Source organism: Coffea eugenioides, chromosome 5, assembly GCF_003713205.1.
Source record: "Coffea eugenioides isolate CCC68of chromosome 5, Ceug_1.0, whole genome shotgun sequence".
NCBI lineage: Eukaryota > Viridiplantae > Streptophyta > Magnoliopsida > Gentianales > Rubiaceae > Coffea > Coffea eugenioides.
The window spans coordinates 5,073,039-5,088,834 of record NC_040039.1 but is presented as its reverse complement, the minus strand read 5'-3'; positions in this window follow the sequence as shown (position 1 = coordinate 5,088,834).

Sequence of the window (15,796 nt, the reverse complement as noted above, 5' to 3'; positions counted from 1 at the left end):
CAAAGATGAATCAATCTTCCGATCTCGGCTGGGATTTCAAATTGCAGAATAGATTTTGGGAAACTACTCTTCCACGTGGAAAAGTTAACAAGCTCCTGAGCCTTCCAAAATCAATAACTAGAGAACTAAACGTCTCCTTAGTGCCTAGCCACATTAGATGACGGGCTCTTTCACTAGATGAATTTCTTCCAATTCCAGCAAGTGCATGACATTCATTTTTTGTGAGAAATTGTGCAAAATCATGCACTATGTCATGCATCTTGCACTTCATACGTTGATAAGTTTCAGCTTTTCGAATTTCTTGAAAAAAGGAACGCATTGCCAAATTGTTGAAGTACTCACGGCCTCCCACCACTGTGGCCACTCTATGACTCCTTGTTGTCACCAAGATTACACTTCCGAGAGCCCCATCCTTGAGAGAGTATTGGAAAGGTTTCCACTTTGAGTCGTCCTCTGTCCAGACATCATCTAGGACAAGCAGGAATCTCTTACCGGAAAAAGTTTCTTTCAACAATTGAAGCAGTGGTTCCAACTCTGACAAATCAGGAGAACTCTTTCCTGGACTCTCAAGGATTGCTCTGGCGATCCTTTTCTCATCGAAAGGATCTGATACGCAAACCCATTTTTTAAGTTCAAAGTGGTTCTACACTTTATCATTATTGAAGAGCAGCTGGGCAAGTGTGGTCTTTCCACTACCCCGACGGCCCTACTATAGAGATAATTTGAGCCCCATCTCTTCCTTGACTGCTACTCTTGGACAAAATTTGGTCAAGAACCTTCTCCATATCAGCTGCTCGACCATAGACCTCTAATTGTCTATGATTGAGTAGTATAATTTCGCTGAAAATCATGAGAATCAGAATCCCCCCACTTGTAATAAAACTTGAATTGATCTGCCTCTTTCAAGTTAATTCTAGCTGTTCATTTATTTTCTTTATTTTCTGAGCTATATCACTACGCACAGGAACTTGTTTGAGACAAGAACAAAGGGATGGGGAAAGGAACGAACCTTGTTCCGCAGTGTAGGCTGCATTCTGGCATTCTGATTAGTCCCTCATTTTCTGGTTTCTGAATCTTGACGTTCCATTCGTCCAGCCATCATCCATCTCATATGTTATGTCCTCAAGCTTTTCTAGCCAAATTCCAACACTTCTGTCCTTCAGCCTTCGTCTCTCTGCATCATGCAGCACTTTTTCAATGGTTGCCAACTTAGAGGAGATATTTGCCACCTCTTCTTCGACCCCCATCACCAAGTTGACCTTCGCCCCAAACTGCTTCACGGCAACATCACCCAATTCACCTATTATCTTTGGAACAAGCAATTCAGCCATTGCTTTTTTGTTTTTGGGGTACAAGGAGTATTGGCAATAAAATGTTGCGAGGATAGAATACTACTAATATGATTTGGAAAGGATATTTGGTTGCAAATAGAAGGTTGATACACAGGCGGACAACCAGATTGGTTACTTAGGACCACTCCTACTACATTTTGTTTATATACTACTTGTTTTCTTGATGGAGTTGACGACTTTAAGTCTTCCCAGCCAACTTTTATTTAATTATTGTTGCTAAGGTATTGAGACGGTAGGCCCCAAACGTTTCTTACATCGAGTATATGCAATGGAAGGGGTATTTGGTAATTGGATTCCATGCCTGGGAATAAACTGCTCTACCACCAACTCAAGATTTTAAGCGAAATTGAAAAACCTCTAATTCGTCTATTGAATTAAATTAATTCAATTAATGGTGAATCTATTAAGTACTATTTGAAATGCTCGAGGAAAGGAAGCTGCTCTGAACTTTCAAATTACTCGGAAGGACGGTCTCAACTTGTCCGTTGTAAAAATGCGTTACCTATCATATCTCCAAAGAGAGTTATCTTAGACTGGAGACAAAGTTGAAAAGACTATAAAAAGTGTGTACTAAATCACCGTGGAATAGAATGAATCTATTCCTCATCGTGACATGCATTTAAAGTATAAGAAATTTGTCTAGATCATGGTATTCACAAACATGCTTCACAATAAAATTTTGAACACGTTAATCTACTATCTATTTATCTCACGAATTTATTTATTAATAAAGGTGCTAAAATATAATAGTTTTCAGAAAAGCCTTGAAAACAATTATTTAAATCAAATTCTCATTTTTTTCTGCAAAAATATACACTACTTAGGCGATGGGTGATAATTTTAAGCTTTCACGCTCAGCTCAGCCCCTTTCTTGATAGGATTATCTTGTGGGGAACAGATTGGAAAAACCATAAAGTATTATTATTTATCATTTGTCAAGAATTACAAATGGGACACTTATTGTTGAGCTGTCTTTAGGAGTTGGAAACATCATTAAGAAAAGATTCTTCTGTTTCTGTATCTCTCCGTTGTGTTCTTTTGTAACTTTGTGTATGGGCCTTATCTTCTTCTGAAATTCATGGCTCCACAAAACTTATAAATGAAGTGCACTTTCTGCACTTCTAACTTGACAATGCATTTCAGTCCTTTTTTTCAAAAAAAAAAAAAAAAAAACTGTTGCATTTTTTCCAGCAAAACAAAGGAAAAAGGTTGGGAATTTTGTTTGCCTATATATTGTCATGAGTTCTTTAGCTCGAAACGAATACAAAAATATATAGGTTGGGTGGTCAGAATTGAATGAAAATCACTGCTGGATGCTGAACAAGAACATCAGAAAACAGTTTGGATTTTTTCATATGACTACCAACAACCGCGTCAAACTGCTTTGCTTTTATTCTAATTGGATAACAAATTATCTCAAATAATATTTGGCTTGCATTATAAACACATTTTCTAACCCACTTTTTTATATTTTCAATCACTTTTTTATCTCACATACATCACATCACAAAAAGTATTAAAGTAATTATTCCAAATAATATTTCAAATAATACATCCAAACAATGGTAATAAAAAATAAAACACATTCCTCTAATTCATATAGGGTTAATTCCACTTTTCACCTTTTACCCATGCTCAGATTTTTACTTTGATTCCTAAATTTTAAAATGAGACATTTTAGTCCTTAAAATAAAAATTTTGTCCCACTTTGGTAAAATTAATGACAAAAGTGAGATAGATATTATATTTAAGTGAGACAAATATCGTTCTTTAGGATTAAAGTGAAATAGATTTTATAATTTAGGAATTAAAATAGGACAGAATTTGTACATTAAAAGACCAAAGTGAGACAAATATTATCCTTTAATAAACTAATTAAAGTTCAGTGGTTTAAGTAGGAATTCAGGCATAATTGAGCGGTGTAAAGTGAAATTAATCCTTGAAATATGTAGAATAGAAAACAACTGATACTATTTAAATTTTGGTTGAAATAAAAGGACAAAAGTGTGCAGTGTTGGAGACCAAGAAGATTACAGATTCGCGTCGGATCCACGTCGAAAAGAAGAATTATTGAGTAACTTCTTAATCAACTGGTGCTGGATTCCGTGATCCATTACGTAACTAAGTATTAAACATATATAATAGTGAATAAATAAAGGATGATTATTCGATTCTGGAATATGGATTCGGAAAGGATATATGTATTTTTTTACTCTGGAGAAAGGGATTGCTTCCTTGGTACTACTCCTACTGGGTCTTGACTCTTTGAGCTTGATTTACAGCTTTTGACGATTTACTTTACATCTTTTAATGTAGTCCACAACTTTTACTCTACTATTGCTAGATATTAGACGGTATACAGGTAAAAGGATCCATTCCACACAGCTCCACTTTTTGCCCCACATTTCAATTTACCAACACGATAGACCCAAAATGTTTCTTGCATTAGCTATTTAAAATTTTATCCTTCAAAAAAAAAAACTATTTAAAGTTTAAGGGATATTTGGTAAGTAGGTTTTATACTACGAGTTTCGAATTCAATCTCGTTTGGATTACTATTTTCTGAAAATGATTTGACATATGTAAGGTAGAAAGGTGATTGAAAAATATGATCACGGAAAACGTAATAATTTTTTTGAAAAAATTTGCAATCCAAACATGTAAATCTAAATAAATATGATACACTTATTCTTTGGATTTTGTAATTAAATATTTTTTAAATAGGGATTTAATGTGTACTTATTTATTTGTCTCGTATCTTAAATTAAGAGTAAGAAAGCCATTTTCATTTTATATGCTGCATTCCGCTTTTCTTTCATTTTTTGGACATCCTTTGCTGTTAACATCTTTTCTCATGTGGCGGTGGGGATAAAGCATGAGAATAAGAAATTTCCAAGCGAATACGTATCGAAAAGACAATAGGGTAAACAGTCCAATATACTTGATTCCAAAACCTTTGCACATTTCCACTTCAACAGATAATTAGTACACAATAGTCCACCATTTCCTAGATATGGAAATCTGCATGTGGTGGAGTAGTTTGGTGAGACTTCGCTGTTGCAATCGTAGAATATCTCAGAAAGCTGTAGTTTTTTTATTTCTCATAACTTCAAGATAAAATCACAGTCAAAAGACATCCATTTCCTTGCAAGGGGTCTCAAACTCTCAGCTTGTCCCTAGGAAAAACGCGTTACTTATCACACTTGGTACCTAGAAATTGTCGTGTGGATATTTTTGGACACAAATGCCTTGTGGACGCAAGCCAGAAAGTCTTATTAAATATTTAATAATTATTTTACCTTCTTTATTTTGCTTTTATTCTTTTCCTTTCAAAAAAGAGCAGTCGTGGGGTATTTCACCTATTCATCGATGACTCAAATCGCAGACATAGGTGACTAGTAAAACATCATAGAATTAAATTGAATTTCTTTGTCATATTTGTTTTATATTGTTTTCTTTTCAAAATGGTAAGTTATAATGATATGGTATACCTTAACAATGCGTGGATAACGGCCAAAAAAACTATACAAAGTGTATACACTGAAGCACTAAGGAATAGAATGAATCTATTATTCCTCATCACGACATATGCCTCAAGTATAAAAAGTAAAATGATGTAAATCCTCACAATATTTTCCATTATATCATATTTTTTTTTATTTCAGAATTAAGATTTGTTTATATGTACAACGATGGAGTCTGCATAGGACCTACGAATATTTGTTAACTTCCCTCGTCAGTTTACACCTTATGCCCACCTCAAATGCCAATCACTGCATGCTATGATTGAGAAGCTTAAGCAGGAACCCTTTACCTTTAATCATTCTTTAATTCACTTTTGAATTGTTTATTCAAAAAGATGGATTATCACTTTAAGATGGGTCACTGACCAATTTAGCAGATAGACCAAACATTAGAGACTAAAACTGCAACTTTCTCTGGAAATTATAAGATTGTAACACATAATCACAAAAAATTTTCTTCGGTTTACTAATGCTTTTGCATCTTCCAAAAAAATTTTCTATGGATTTCCACGTATTGAATTTGCAGAGTCTTAATTTCTTCAATTTTTCCTATGTCCTTAATTCTTCCTAACATTTTTGTCGTCAACTTGTTTGGGAATTTCTAATGAAGAAAAGTGTTGGCAAACTAAACCAAATCTAAAAGTGTTTATTTATTTATTTATTATTTTTATTGGAGTTAGGTTTTAATAGTTGTGCAATTTAGGAATTTATGTTTTATTTGGTAATTTCTTATGCAAGTGGTTTCTTTCCAAACAAATCTGGTAGATTATAAATAGGACATTATTTAGGGTGTTTTCTAGAGAGAATCTAGTAGAGTTTGTCACGTTTTCTATTATGGTGTAACTTTCTTCATTGTTTAATAATATTGTGAGTTGGTTATTTTCTTCTCTCCCAAATATGTTTTGAGTGTTTTGTTTTATCCCTTCAATTCCGTAACCTTGCACATATTGATTATTATTAGAATCCTAAAATGTTGGGTTGTACAATTGGTATTAGAGCTAGATTATGAGGTTAGTCTTGGGCGTTTCTATTGTCAGAGAATTAGGACATAAAGTTGTCGAAAAGTATTTAGTTAATCGAAGTAGACAACAAATTTAACTTTGAAATGTGTAGTTAGTGAAGGATTTGATCATAAGATTGGTCCAGAAATTGTTAAATTGTTGCGAGTGTGAAAGTAGAGATCGGAGAGGAATTTTGTCAAATTTGTTGATTGCTACGGGTTGTCAGATTGAAGGATTTGATTGGTCAATCAACCAAGAAGGCCAGAAAAACTTGACAGAAGAGAGAAAAAAATTTATTCATATATATGAATTGTTAAATAATGGCAGAATATTAGAGAGATATCTGATTGATGGCGACAGTTTTGCCATATTGACAGCTATAAGCACAAATAGACATACATATTTTGGTTGGGTTTTAGCAGTAGACAAATATCTTAAACAATGTAATTTGGATGATATTTCTTTGTTGGGTTGATGCAAGTGAGTTGCCTAATATATATAAGCAATAAAAGACCTTCTAACAGCCATCCTATTAAACAAACTTATGGAAAAATCCCTTGTGATTAAGCCAACCTACGGAAAAATCCTCTATGGTTATATTTTGCTTTTATTTATTTATTTTGTGTATACAAACAAGGTGAGTTTTATTGGGAAACTTTTGTTTATTTATTTTATGTATAGAAATAAGGTGAGTCGTATTTGGGAGTTTTGGATTGTTTTTGAAAATTTTATGAGTTCTAAGGGGTTTAATAGGTATATTAGCTAAAAATTTTGATTTAAAAAATTATTTTCCATGTCAAGAAACATCAAACTCTTTAATTTAAATGATTTTTTGTCGATTTTTCATATTAGTTCAAACCACGAGATGCTGGATTATATGATTTGAAACTATAAGGGACTTTTTCTATAGATTTGCTTAACTATAGGGGATTTTTCTGTATTATAACTCTAAGGGTATAATAGGTATATCAATTAAAAATTTATTTATTTCTGATACAAATACTCGCAAAAGAAGTGCGTGTATTTCAAATCCATTAATTCTGACGATTTTTATTGCTTTTTTAAATTAGTTCAAACCACGAGGTATCGAAGTGTATGTTTTGAAACTATAGGTGGCTTTTTTGTATATTCACTTAACCTTAAGGGGCTTTTTTATATTTTATCCAAATAAAAAATCTCATGGTCACGTGCAAAACTCATGCTTCGTTACTGGCATCTGACCATAATCATATTGGAATGAGCCCAAAAAGCACTAAATTACTTTCACATCTGACACCTAATCTGCACTAAACTACGATTGTTGCATACCTTATGCTAGCTACACCACATTGTCATCTTCTCCTGCAGTTGTATAAAAAGTTTTCTTACCAATCAACCTTATATATTCTTGAATAATGTAACAATTACAACCGCAAAGTCTTACCGAACTCCACCACTTAAAAAATGGTGTATTATTGTGTACTAATTTGATGCCTGGAACCCACAATTACAACCGCAAAGTCTTACCGAACTCCACCACTTGCAGATTTCCATCTCTAAACAATCTGCACTAAACTACGATTGTTGCATACCTTATGCTAGCTGCACCACATTGTCATCTTCTCCTGAAGTTGTATAAAAAGTTTTCTTACCAATCAACCTTATATATTCTTGAATAATCTTTGTTGCATTATTTTGATGCCTGGAACCCACAATTACAACCGCAAAGTCTTACCGAATTCCACCACTTGCAGATTTTCATCTCTAAAAAATGGTGTATTATTGGGTACTAATTGGCTTTCGCCGTCAGTCCACAGCAGCTTCCTCAAGTATTTCAAATTAGCCGGCTTATGCCTTTTTCTATCAAGTATCAAAAGCTACCTTATGGTTAATTTAATCTCCCTCGTTTTGTTTTTAGCTCCCTAACTTGTCAAAAGGGATATGTTCAAGGATGATGCAGATTTTCTACCTAGCATTGACATCGATGATAGGTCATAATTTGTTGTTAAATTTATAATTATTCTTCCCTTAATTTTAGCCAAATATTATTTTAATTGTCGGATTCTACTTATATTTGGTTAATGGTGCTAATTATAGGAAAATGAGCAAAACGTGATTAAAAGTGATAATTTTCCAATTAATTTGATGGTGGTACATTCGGGACCTACATTTAAGGTCAGAAAGTCAAGATTGATATTGAGCAGTCTTCCAATCAGAGTCAACTTCCTAATTTGTTAGCTGCAAGGACTCTCTTTATTTCGGGGATCATTCTCAAGGAAAAGAAAAGTTGAAGGAAATTGATTTGTAATAGGAATCTTTTTAGGAGTTGGATTGGTATTAGGAAACCAATCAATTAGGTAATTGAGCAAAGATTCGTGAGACATCAATTCATTACCTCTTTGGCTAGAGACAAAAAAGACGAATAGTTACTATTGTTCTTATTCCTCTTTTCTTGTTGGCCGATTTGGAGAGGAACAATTTTGTAAGCTCCAGATAGCTTTTTCGCATGGCTTGTTCTCTATTAATGGAGAACTAATCATCTAATTCTAATCAAGGGGATAACTGAAGAATTGGTTCAACAATAACTGTGAGATCTAAATTATTTTAACTGTTTCCTTCATTTATTGGTATTTGTATGTTTTCTACTTTTAATTGTTGTTATAACTATCGTGTATGATCGAATAGATGCGCAATATTTAATTATTCACGTAGGTTATTTGCTAATTAGGAGTAGTTGAATCCGTAATTGTTTAATTACTTTCGTCCCGGTAGCAACTGGCATAATTGGATTTATGTCAGGAAAACATACGATCTAACTTAAACATACCCTTGTAGCGTGTTTGTTATTTAAGGTTGGGATTTTCTAATTCTTAATGCAATCTAGAAATTAAATCCTATGGTCGTACTTAGGGTTATTTCGTGGTTAGAGAAATAGTTAACGGTCGTACCTTAACTATCGAATAAGTAAGGAAAAACTGGTTATTTATCGCGCGTATGATAGTTATAACCAATCTATTAATAAATGTTGGAATTATTTGTGAATCGATGATCAGTGCATGAATCATTTCTGAAGTGTACCCTTGACTAGAGTTTTCCCATTTATTTCTGTCAATTAATTATTTTCGCATTTGATTTATTTAGTTCATTAGCATTTCGAAAAGAAACAAAATTTTCCCCAATCCCTGAGAAGACGATCCTACTTACCTTTGTCTACTAGTTAGTGAATTTAGTCAGATACTAATTCTGGTATATCGGATTAAGCAAACTTTCGGGAACAGGGTGAATCAAGTAATCCATCGCACATCTAGAGTCCCTGCTCTAGTACTTGGAATTGATTATTGACTGTTTTTTGTAGTAGTTAGGTTTTATTTATTATTATTGCATAGGCCCGACACCTGTCAATTTTTGGCGCCGTTGCCGGGGACTAGTGCCTGATTAATTTGTTTCTTTTTTAGTTCATCTTGTTTTCATTTTTTTAATTTATTTATTTTTTTCTCTTATTTTTTTATATAATCTATGGCTGCTAACATTTCATATTTTGGTGATAGATTGGATTTTAGTCTTATGAAAGAAAATGAGACTTGTGCTTTTTCTCATGATCAGTATTCAGATCCGCTAAGCTTTCTTATAGAAAAAATGGCTGCTACAACCTGTGAAATTTGTTATGCCACGAATCATTCAACCGGTATGTGTTTTGAATATCAAGATTACCTGAATGCCTACATGAATAAGTTTGGAGGTTTTTCACCTCAATCTCAAACGTGGTATGACCCTTACTCAAACAGGTATGATTAAAGATGGTGGGACAACTCCAACTTTAATTATACGTCAGAGCCAATCAATTTTCAACAGCAACAGCCATCATCCTTGTCAGGTATGTCTCTTAAAGAAATGGTTGAATTAATAGCTACTAACACATATCAAATTCAACAGGAGACACAAAGGATGATTAAAGAGATGGAAGATGGAAGGCGTGAATTGGCATCTACAATGAATAAATTGACTTCTCCAATTTATGGAGAATTGCCTTCACAGACCATCAATGACCTTAAAGAAGATGAGAGTACAATTATCTTGACAAATGACATGAAACTGCAAGAGTCTCAAGAAAAAGAATCTAAAGATGCAGTTGAAAATGGAATTGAAGTACAAGAAAAGGAACCCCAATATCAAATTGTTCAAGTGGATGAATCCAGTGAACAATCTCTAAATGCGGTGACATCTCCTCCGTTCCTTAATCAATATTCTCCTGACTCTTGTTCTTTAATTCCTATTAATGAGATTGACTTTATTATACCAGAAAATTTTGAGTTTCATGACAGGAATAAGTTAAGAGTTGCGATGGCAAAATATCTTGAACCAGCAAGAACACGTGATGGAGGAGTGAGTGAAGAATTAAAATTCTTGTTGACTTGTTTGGCGTCATCTACTAATCCATGGAAGACCGTAGCTCGTGTGCTCAAGAATGACTCTATTTACGAGGGCTATCAGGATTACATAGAAGATGAAGCATTGAAACGAGCTACACGATTTTATCCTCCGTGAATAAATATGAAAATGTCTAACCAAAGACATTAAAGAAAGGCGCTGCTTGGGAGGCAACCCAAGACCCTTTGTTTTAGTTTTCTCATGTTTCTAGAGTTTTTGTTAAGTGTTATTTGCGTTTAGTAATTTATTGCTTTTGTTGCGGGAAGCTAGCAGTTAGATATGCCCATGTCAAGTGGTCACGCCTAAGGAAGGAGGTTTTAATTTGGCGGACAGAAGACTACCTAGTAGTTAGACATGCCCACGTCAGGTGGTTACGTTTAAGGAATTCAATTTCAAAAATTGGTCAGAAGACTCTCTGGTAGTTAGGCGTACTTACGTCATGTGGTCACGCTTAAGGAACTTAATTTTCAAGAGTTGGTCAGAAGACTCGAGGGCTGTTAGGCGTGCCCACGTCTAACACAGTGGTTCTAAAAATAAAAAAAAAAATTTCCTTCTCTCTCTTCTCTCTTTCTTTCTTTCTTTCTTTTCTTTTCTTTTTCCTTTTCCTTTTCTTTTTCCATTTTCTTTTTCTTTTTCTCTTTTTTTCTTCTTTCTTTCTCTCTTTTCTTCTTCTCTCCCTTTCCTTTTTATTTCTTTCTTTTCTTTTCCAGCCGCAAGACCGCAACCAAAGGATCTCAAATTCCATCGCCACCATTGCGCTGTTCATCGTGGGTCGTCAATTCCTGATTATCACTGCTCATCGCGCTTAATTCTTCCTTATCCATCGTGAGCCACCCGACATCCTTAGCTGCCGATCATAGCCTTCATCTTCATCAGTTTTGCCATCGAGCTCTACATGTCTTTTGTCTCTCACCTACAGTTGTGCCACAACCCCCCTTTGATGATCAGGGAAGTTTTGTTGTCTCTTTTTGCTTTGTATTTTATTCTTTATTGCTTACATTGGGGACAATGTAAGATGTAGGTGTGGAGGGAGTAGTATATTGGTATTTTATTAAAAAAGTGCAAGTGTAGGCATTTTTGTTGGAATTTTTTGTTTGACTTTGTCGAATTTTATCCAATTTTTGCCTATCTTTGTGCATATTTGTTATTATTCCTGATAAACGATGGTTAGATGTCTCAAATTTTTCTATTGCTAAGATTTTACATTCTAAGGTGTTAAGTATGACATGATTAAATTAAAGGGTATCTCTTTGATGAATATTTGAGATTTTGTGACTTTTACATTTTGTGGTTAACTTTTCTAAGTATTGTAAATATTTGTCTAGCATTTTTTTAATAAATTGGTTCAACTATTAATCTTAGTTCTCTATATTTAAGAAATAAAGCGGGTTTATGTGATTTTTAATTTTAATTTGGTGCTTATTTATGAATAGTATTCGGTTATACTCCGCTAGTATCGTTGCCTAGTAACCGGAGGTCTTCACCATAAGTGTTGATTTTCGTGTCAAAAAGTGACGATAGCTATGAGTATGTGGTTTTTAAGCGATAAGGGCTGAGTAACCGGGCTCCTTCATTTGGCTAATGTCGGAATTCACGTCAAAACGCTTAAATGGCTAAAGACTAAGCATTCCCCCTGAAAAAAAAAATCAATCAAGTGTGGGGATATTTTAGAAAAAAAAATGTGCTAATAGTGAAAAATGTGGAAGTGTTTTGAATGAATTGTTAGCCCGCTGATCAATGAATTTTAATATTGAGATTTTGTTTAATAGTCGAACCATTTGCTTATGGATGCTGGTTGAATATTTTATATTCTTATATTAATTAGTTATAAATTGAAAGAGTTCTTGATCTTGAAAACTAATTGGAGAGATATTTCTTGAAAATTGCCACTAATACTTAACATATGTTTTAATTGTATCTTGACAATAAAAGATTTGAGTAATAGCCATTGTTTGAATTTTATGCTTAATTTGTTGTTCTCATGCTTAAGGACAAGCATGGTTTAGATATGGGGGAAATTGATAGGTCATAATTTGTTGCAAAATTTATAATTATTCTTCCCTTGATTTTAGCCAAATATTGTTTTAATTGTTGGATTCTACTTATATTTGGTTAATGGTGCTAATTGTAGAAAAAGGAGCAAAACGTGATTAAAAGTGATAATTTTTCAGTTAATTTGATGGTGGTACATTCGAGACCTACATTCAAGGTCAGAAAGTCGGGATTGATATTGGGCAGTTTTCCAATCCGAGTCAACTTCCTAATTTGTTAACTGCTAGGACTCTTCTTATTTCGGGAATCATTCTCAAGGAAAAGAAAAGTTGAAGGAAATTGATTTGTAATAGGAATCTTTTTAGGAGTTGGATTGGTATTAGGAAACCAATCAATTAGGTAATTGAGCAAAGATTCGTGAGACATCAATTCATTACCTCTTTGGCTAGAGACAAAAAAGACGAATAGTTACTATTGTTCTTACTCCTCTTTTCTTGTAGGCCGATTTGGAGAGGAACAATTTTGTAAGCTCCAGATAGCTTTTTCGCATGGCTTGTTCTCTATTAATGGAGAACTAATCATCTAATTCTAGTCTAGGGGACAACTGAAGATTTGGTTCAACAATAACTGTGAGATCTAAATTATTTTAACTGTTTCCTTCATTTATTGGTATTTGTATATTTTTTGCTTTTAATTGTTGTTATAGCTATCGTGTATGATTGAATAGATGCGGAATATTTAATTATTCGCGTAGGTTATTTGCTAATTGGGGGTAGTTGAATCCGTAATTGTTCAATTATTTTCGTCTCGGTAGCAACTGGCATAATTGAGTTTATGTCAGGAAAACATACGATCTAACTTAAACAAACTCTTGTAGCGTGTTTGTTATTTAGGGTTGGGATTTTCTAATTCTTAATACAATCTAGAAATTAAATCCTACGGTCGTACTTAGGGTTATTTCGTGATTAGAGAAATAGTTAATAGTCGTACCTTGACTATCGAATAAGTAAGGAAAAGCTGGTTGTTTATCGCGTGTATGACAGCTATAACCAATCTCTTAATAAATGTTGGAATTATTTGTAAATCGATGATCAGTGCATGAACCATTTCTGAAGTATATCCTTGGCTAGAGTTTTCCCATTTATTTCTATTAATTAATTATTTTTCACATTTGATTTATTTAGTTCATTAGCATTTAATCCTAAAACCTCCCATTTATCTTGACTCGAAAGGAAACAAATTTCTCCCCAATCCCTGAGGAGACGACCCTGCTTGCCACTGTCTACTAGTTAGTGAATTTAGTCAGATAATTAATTCTGGTATATCGGATTAAGCAAACTCTTCGGGAACAGGGTGAATTAAGTAATCTATCGCACACCTAGAGTCCTTGCTCCAGTATTTAGAATTGATTATTGACTACTTTTGGTGATAGTTAGGTTTTATTTATTATTGTTGTACAGTTCGGTACCTGTCAATTAGCTAGGTGTGCCTTGTTACAATCATGCTATATAAAATCGTTAGTACTAAAATAAACTCATCCTGTTCTTAATTCAAATCATATTTATCCGCCATGGAGGATTCTAGAAGTGAAGCCCACTGCCTGTTTTGTTTTATACTGAGAGCTAAATAACCTCACAACTAAAAATGGCTGAAATAGAATCTAAAGTCCTTGGAAAAAAAGATACAACAAAAAGAAGTAAATTAATTAGCTCTACTCCAAAGTGCATTCAAATTGTAGTAAGATATTATTTTAAGACAATTGATATCTCAAAAAAAGAAAAAGAAGAAACTAACTAAAAAAAATACTAAATCTTTCCAAGACTCTTCCAACTTTTCTCAATCAGAGATTCATATTCTATTTCCTTCGGCAACTCTTCTATGAAGGTAATTAAATTAAAACATATTTATTTGGAAGTGAAAAAGAAAGATGCCTACCTAGTGTCCTATACAATATCTAAGCCCAAAAAAAAAAAAAAAAGCCAATGAATGAATTGAAAATCGAAAGTACTAATTACTACATCATAACTATGTCTGTAAAGTGTAAATTGTAGCCTAAAAAATCCATCAACTATCTGAAATGAATTGAACTAAATTCCTCAAAAATTCTGATGCTGGATTCTTCTCAACACTCTTTCCCGTCATTCCCCAAACCTTTACTTGATGCTCTTTCCACAGCATCAAAAGCATCTTTAATATCATTCTCCAAACCTTTACTTGATGTTGCATATGACCAGACCATGTGAGATTTGCTCTGATGAGAGATTTGGATTGGTCTAATGACTCTTGAGCGGAGTAACAAGTTCAAAGCAAAACTATTCATCCTTTCCTTTCGTCCTATTGGGATGGATCTCTCAAAGTCTGTTATTAATTCAACTTTAGCTTCCTTTGGGAATCATGTCCAATTTAATTAATATTGGCCTTAGTCATACTCAGCCACGGATTTAAGGGGGGGCTGGTGGGGGCTTAAGCCCCCCCCCAAGCCGCCGGAAAACCCCCAAGCCATCGAGATTTTGGTTTTACAGTGGCCTCTGGAGTTGTTTTCAACCAAAAAAGAAAAAAAATCGAATTTTTAGATAGGAAGAGCCTTACAGCCATCAGCCATGGCTGCTGCTTCTTCTTCTTCAGTTATTCTGTCACGTCTCTCTACAGCTACCGTTTTGGACAAAAGGGAGTACTTGGGTTCTTCCATTGGCCTCCGCAAATCTTCCTTTTTTCCGGACCCGAAGCTCGTATTGGCTCGTATTTAGATGTTTGAGTTTTTAGATGATCTCCAATTCCATAAATGTGACCATGAATAAGATATCCATGATAAATATGTTGTCTATACGTGCATAAAATGATTTTGTATATTTAGCTACTAAAACACTTTAATGGAGTGCCTTAATACAGATCTGTTTTGTGTTGAATTCGATCACTTATTTGTTTCATAATTTGTCGTGGACCATGTTCTGTGAGTATTGAAGGTTGTTGTAACTTTACAGTAAGCTTTGATGAGGAAAAAGGATGAAGCATGAGTATTTTCTGCAATGAATATTGTCAAGACTGATTTGCGCAACAAAATGGGAGACGAGTGGATGAATGACTGTCTGGTTGTATACATCGAGAAGGATATTTTTGCAACAATTGAAAATGAGCAAATATTGCAGCGTTTTCAACGGATGAAGACTCGCAGAATGCAATTGCCTCCTCTTCGTTATTCGAGTGCAACAACTACCAATACTTCAAGTGTTAATCAATAACAATTTTTTGGGTATGTATAATTATATGTTTTTATTATTTTTATAATTATTGATTCTAAATTTTACTTATTAAATATATTTATTTCGTCACAAAAAAAAATTTTTAATACACTTCAGCCCCCCAAAAATAAATTTCTGGCTCCGTCCCTGGTCATACTGGCATGATTGGATTATTGTTTGCAAGTTGATTGGATTTGGACTGGTCTAATGACTCTTGAGCGGAGTCACGAGTTCAAACTCAAACTAGTCATCTTTTCCTTTCATCCTATGTGGGACAGATC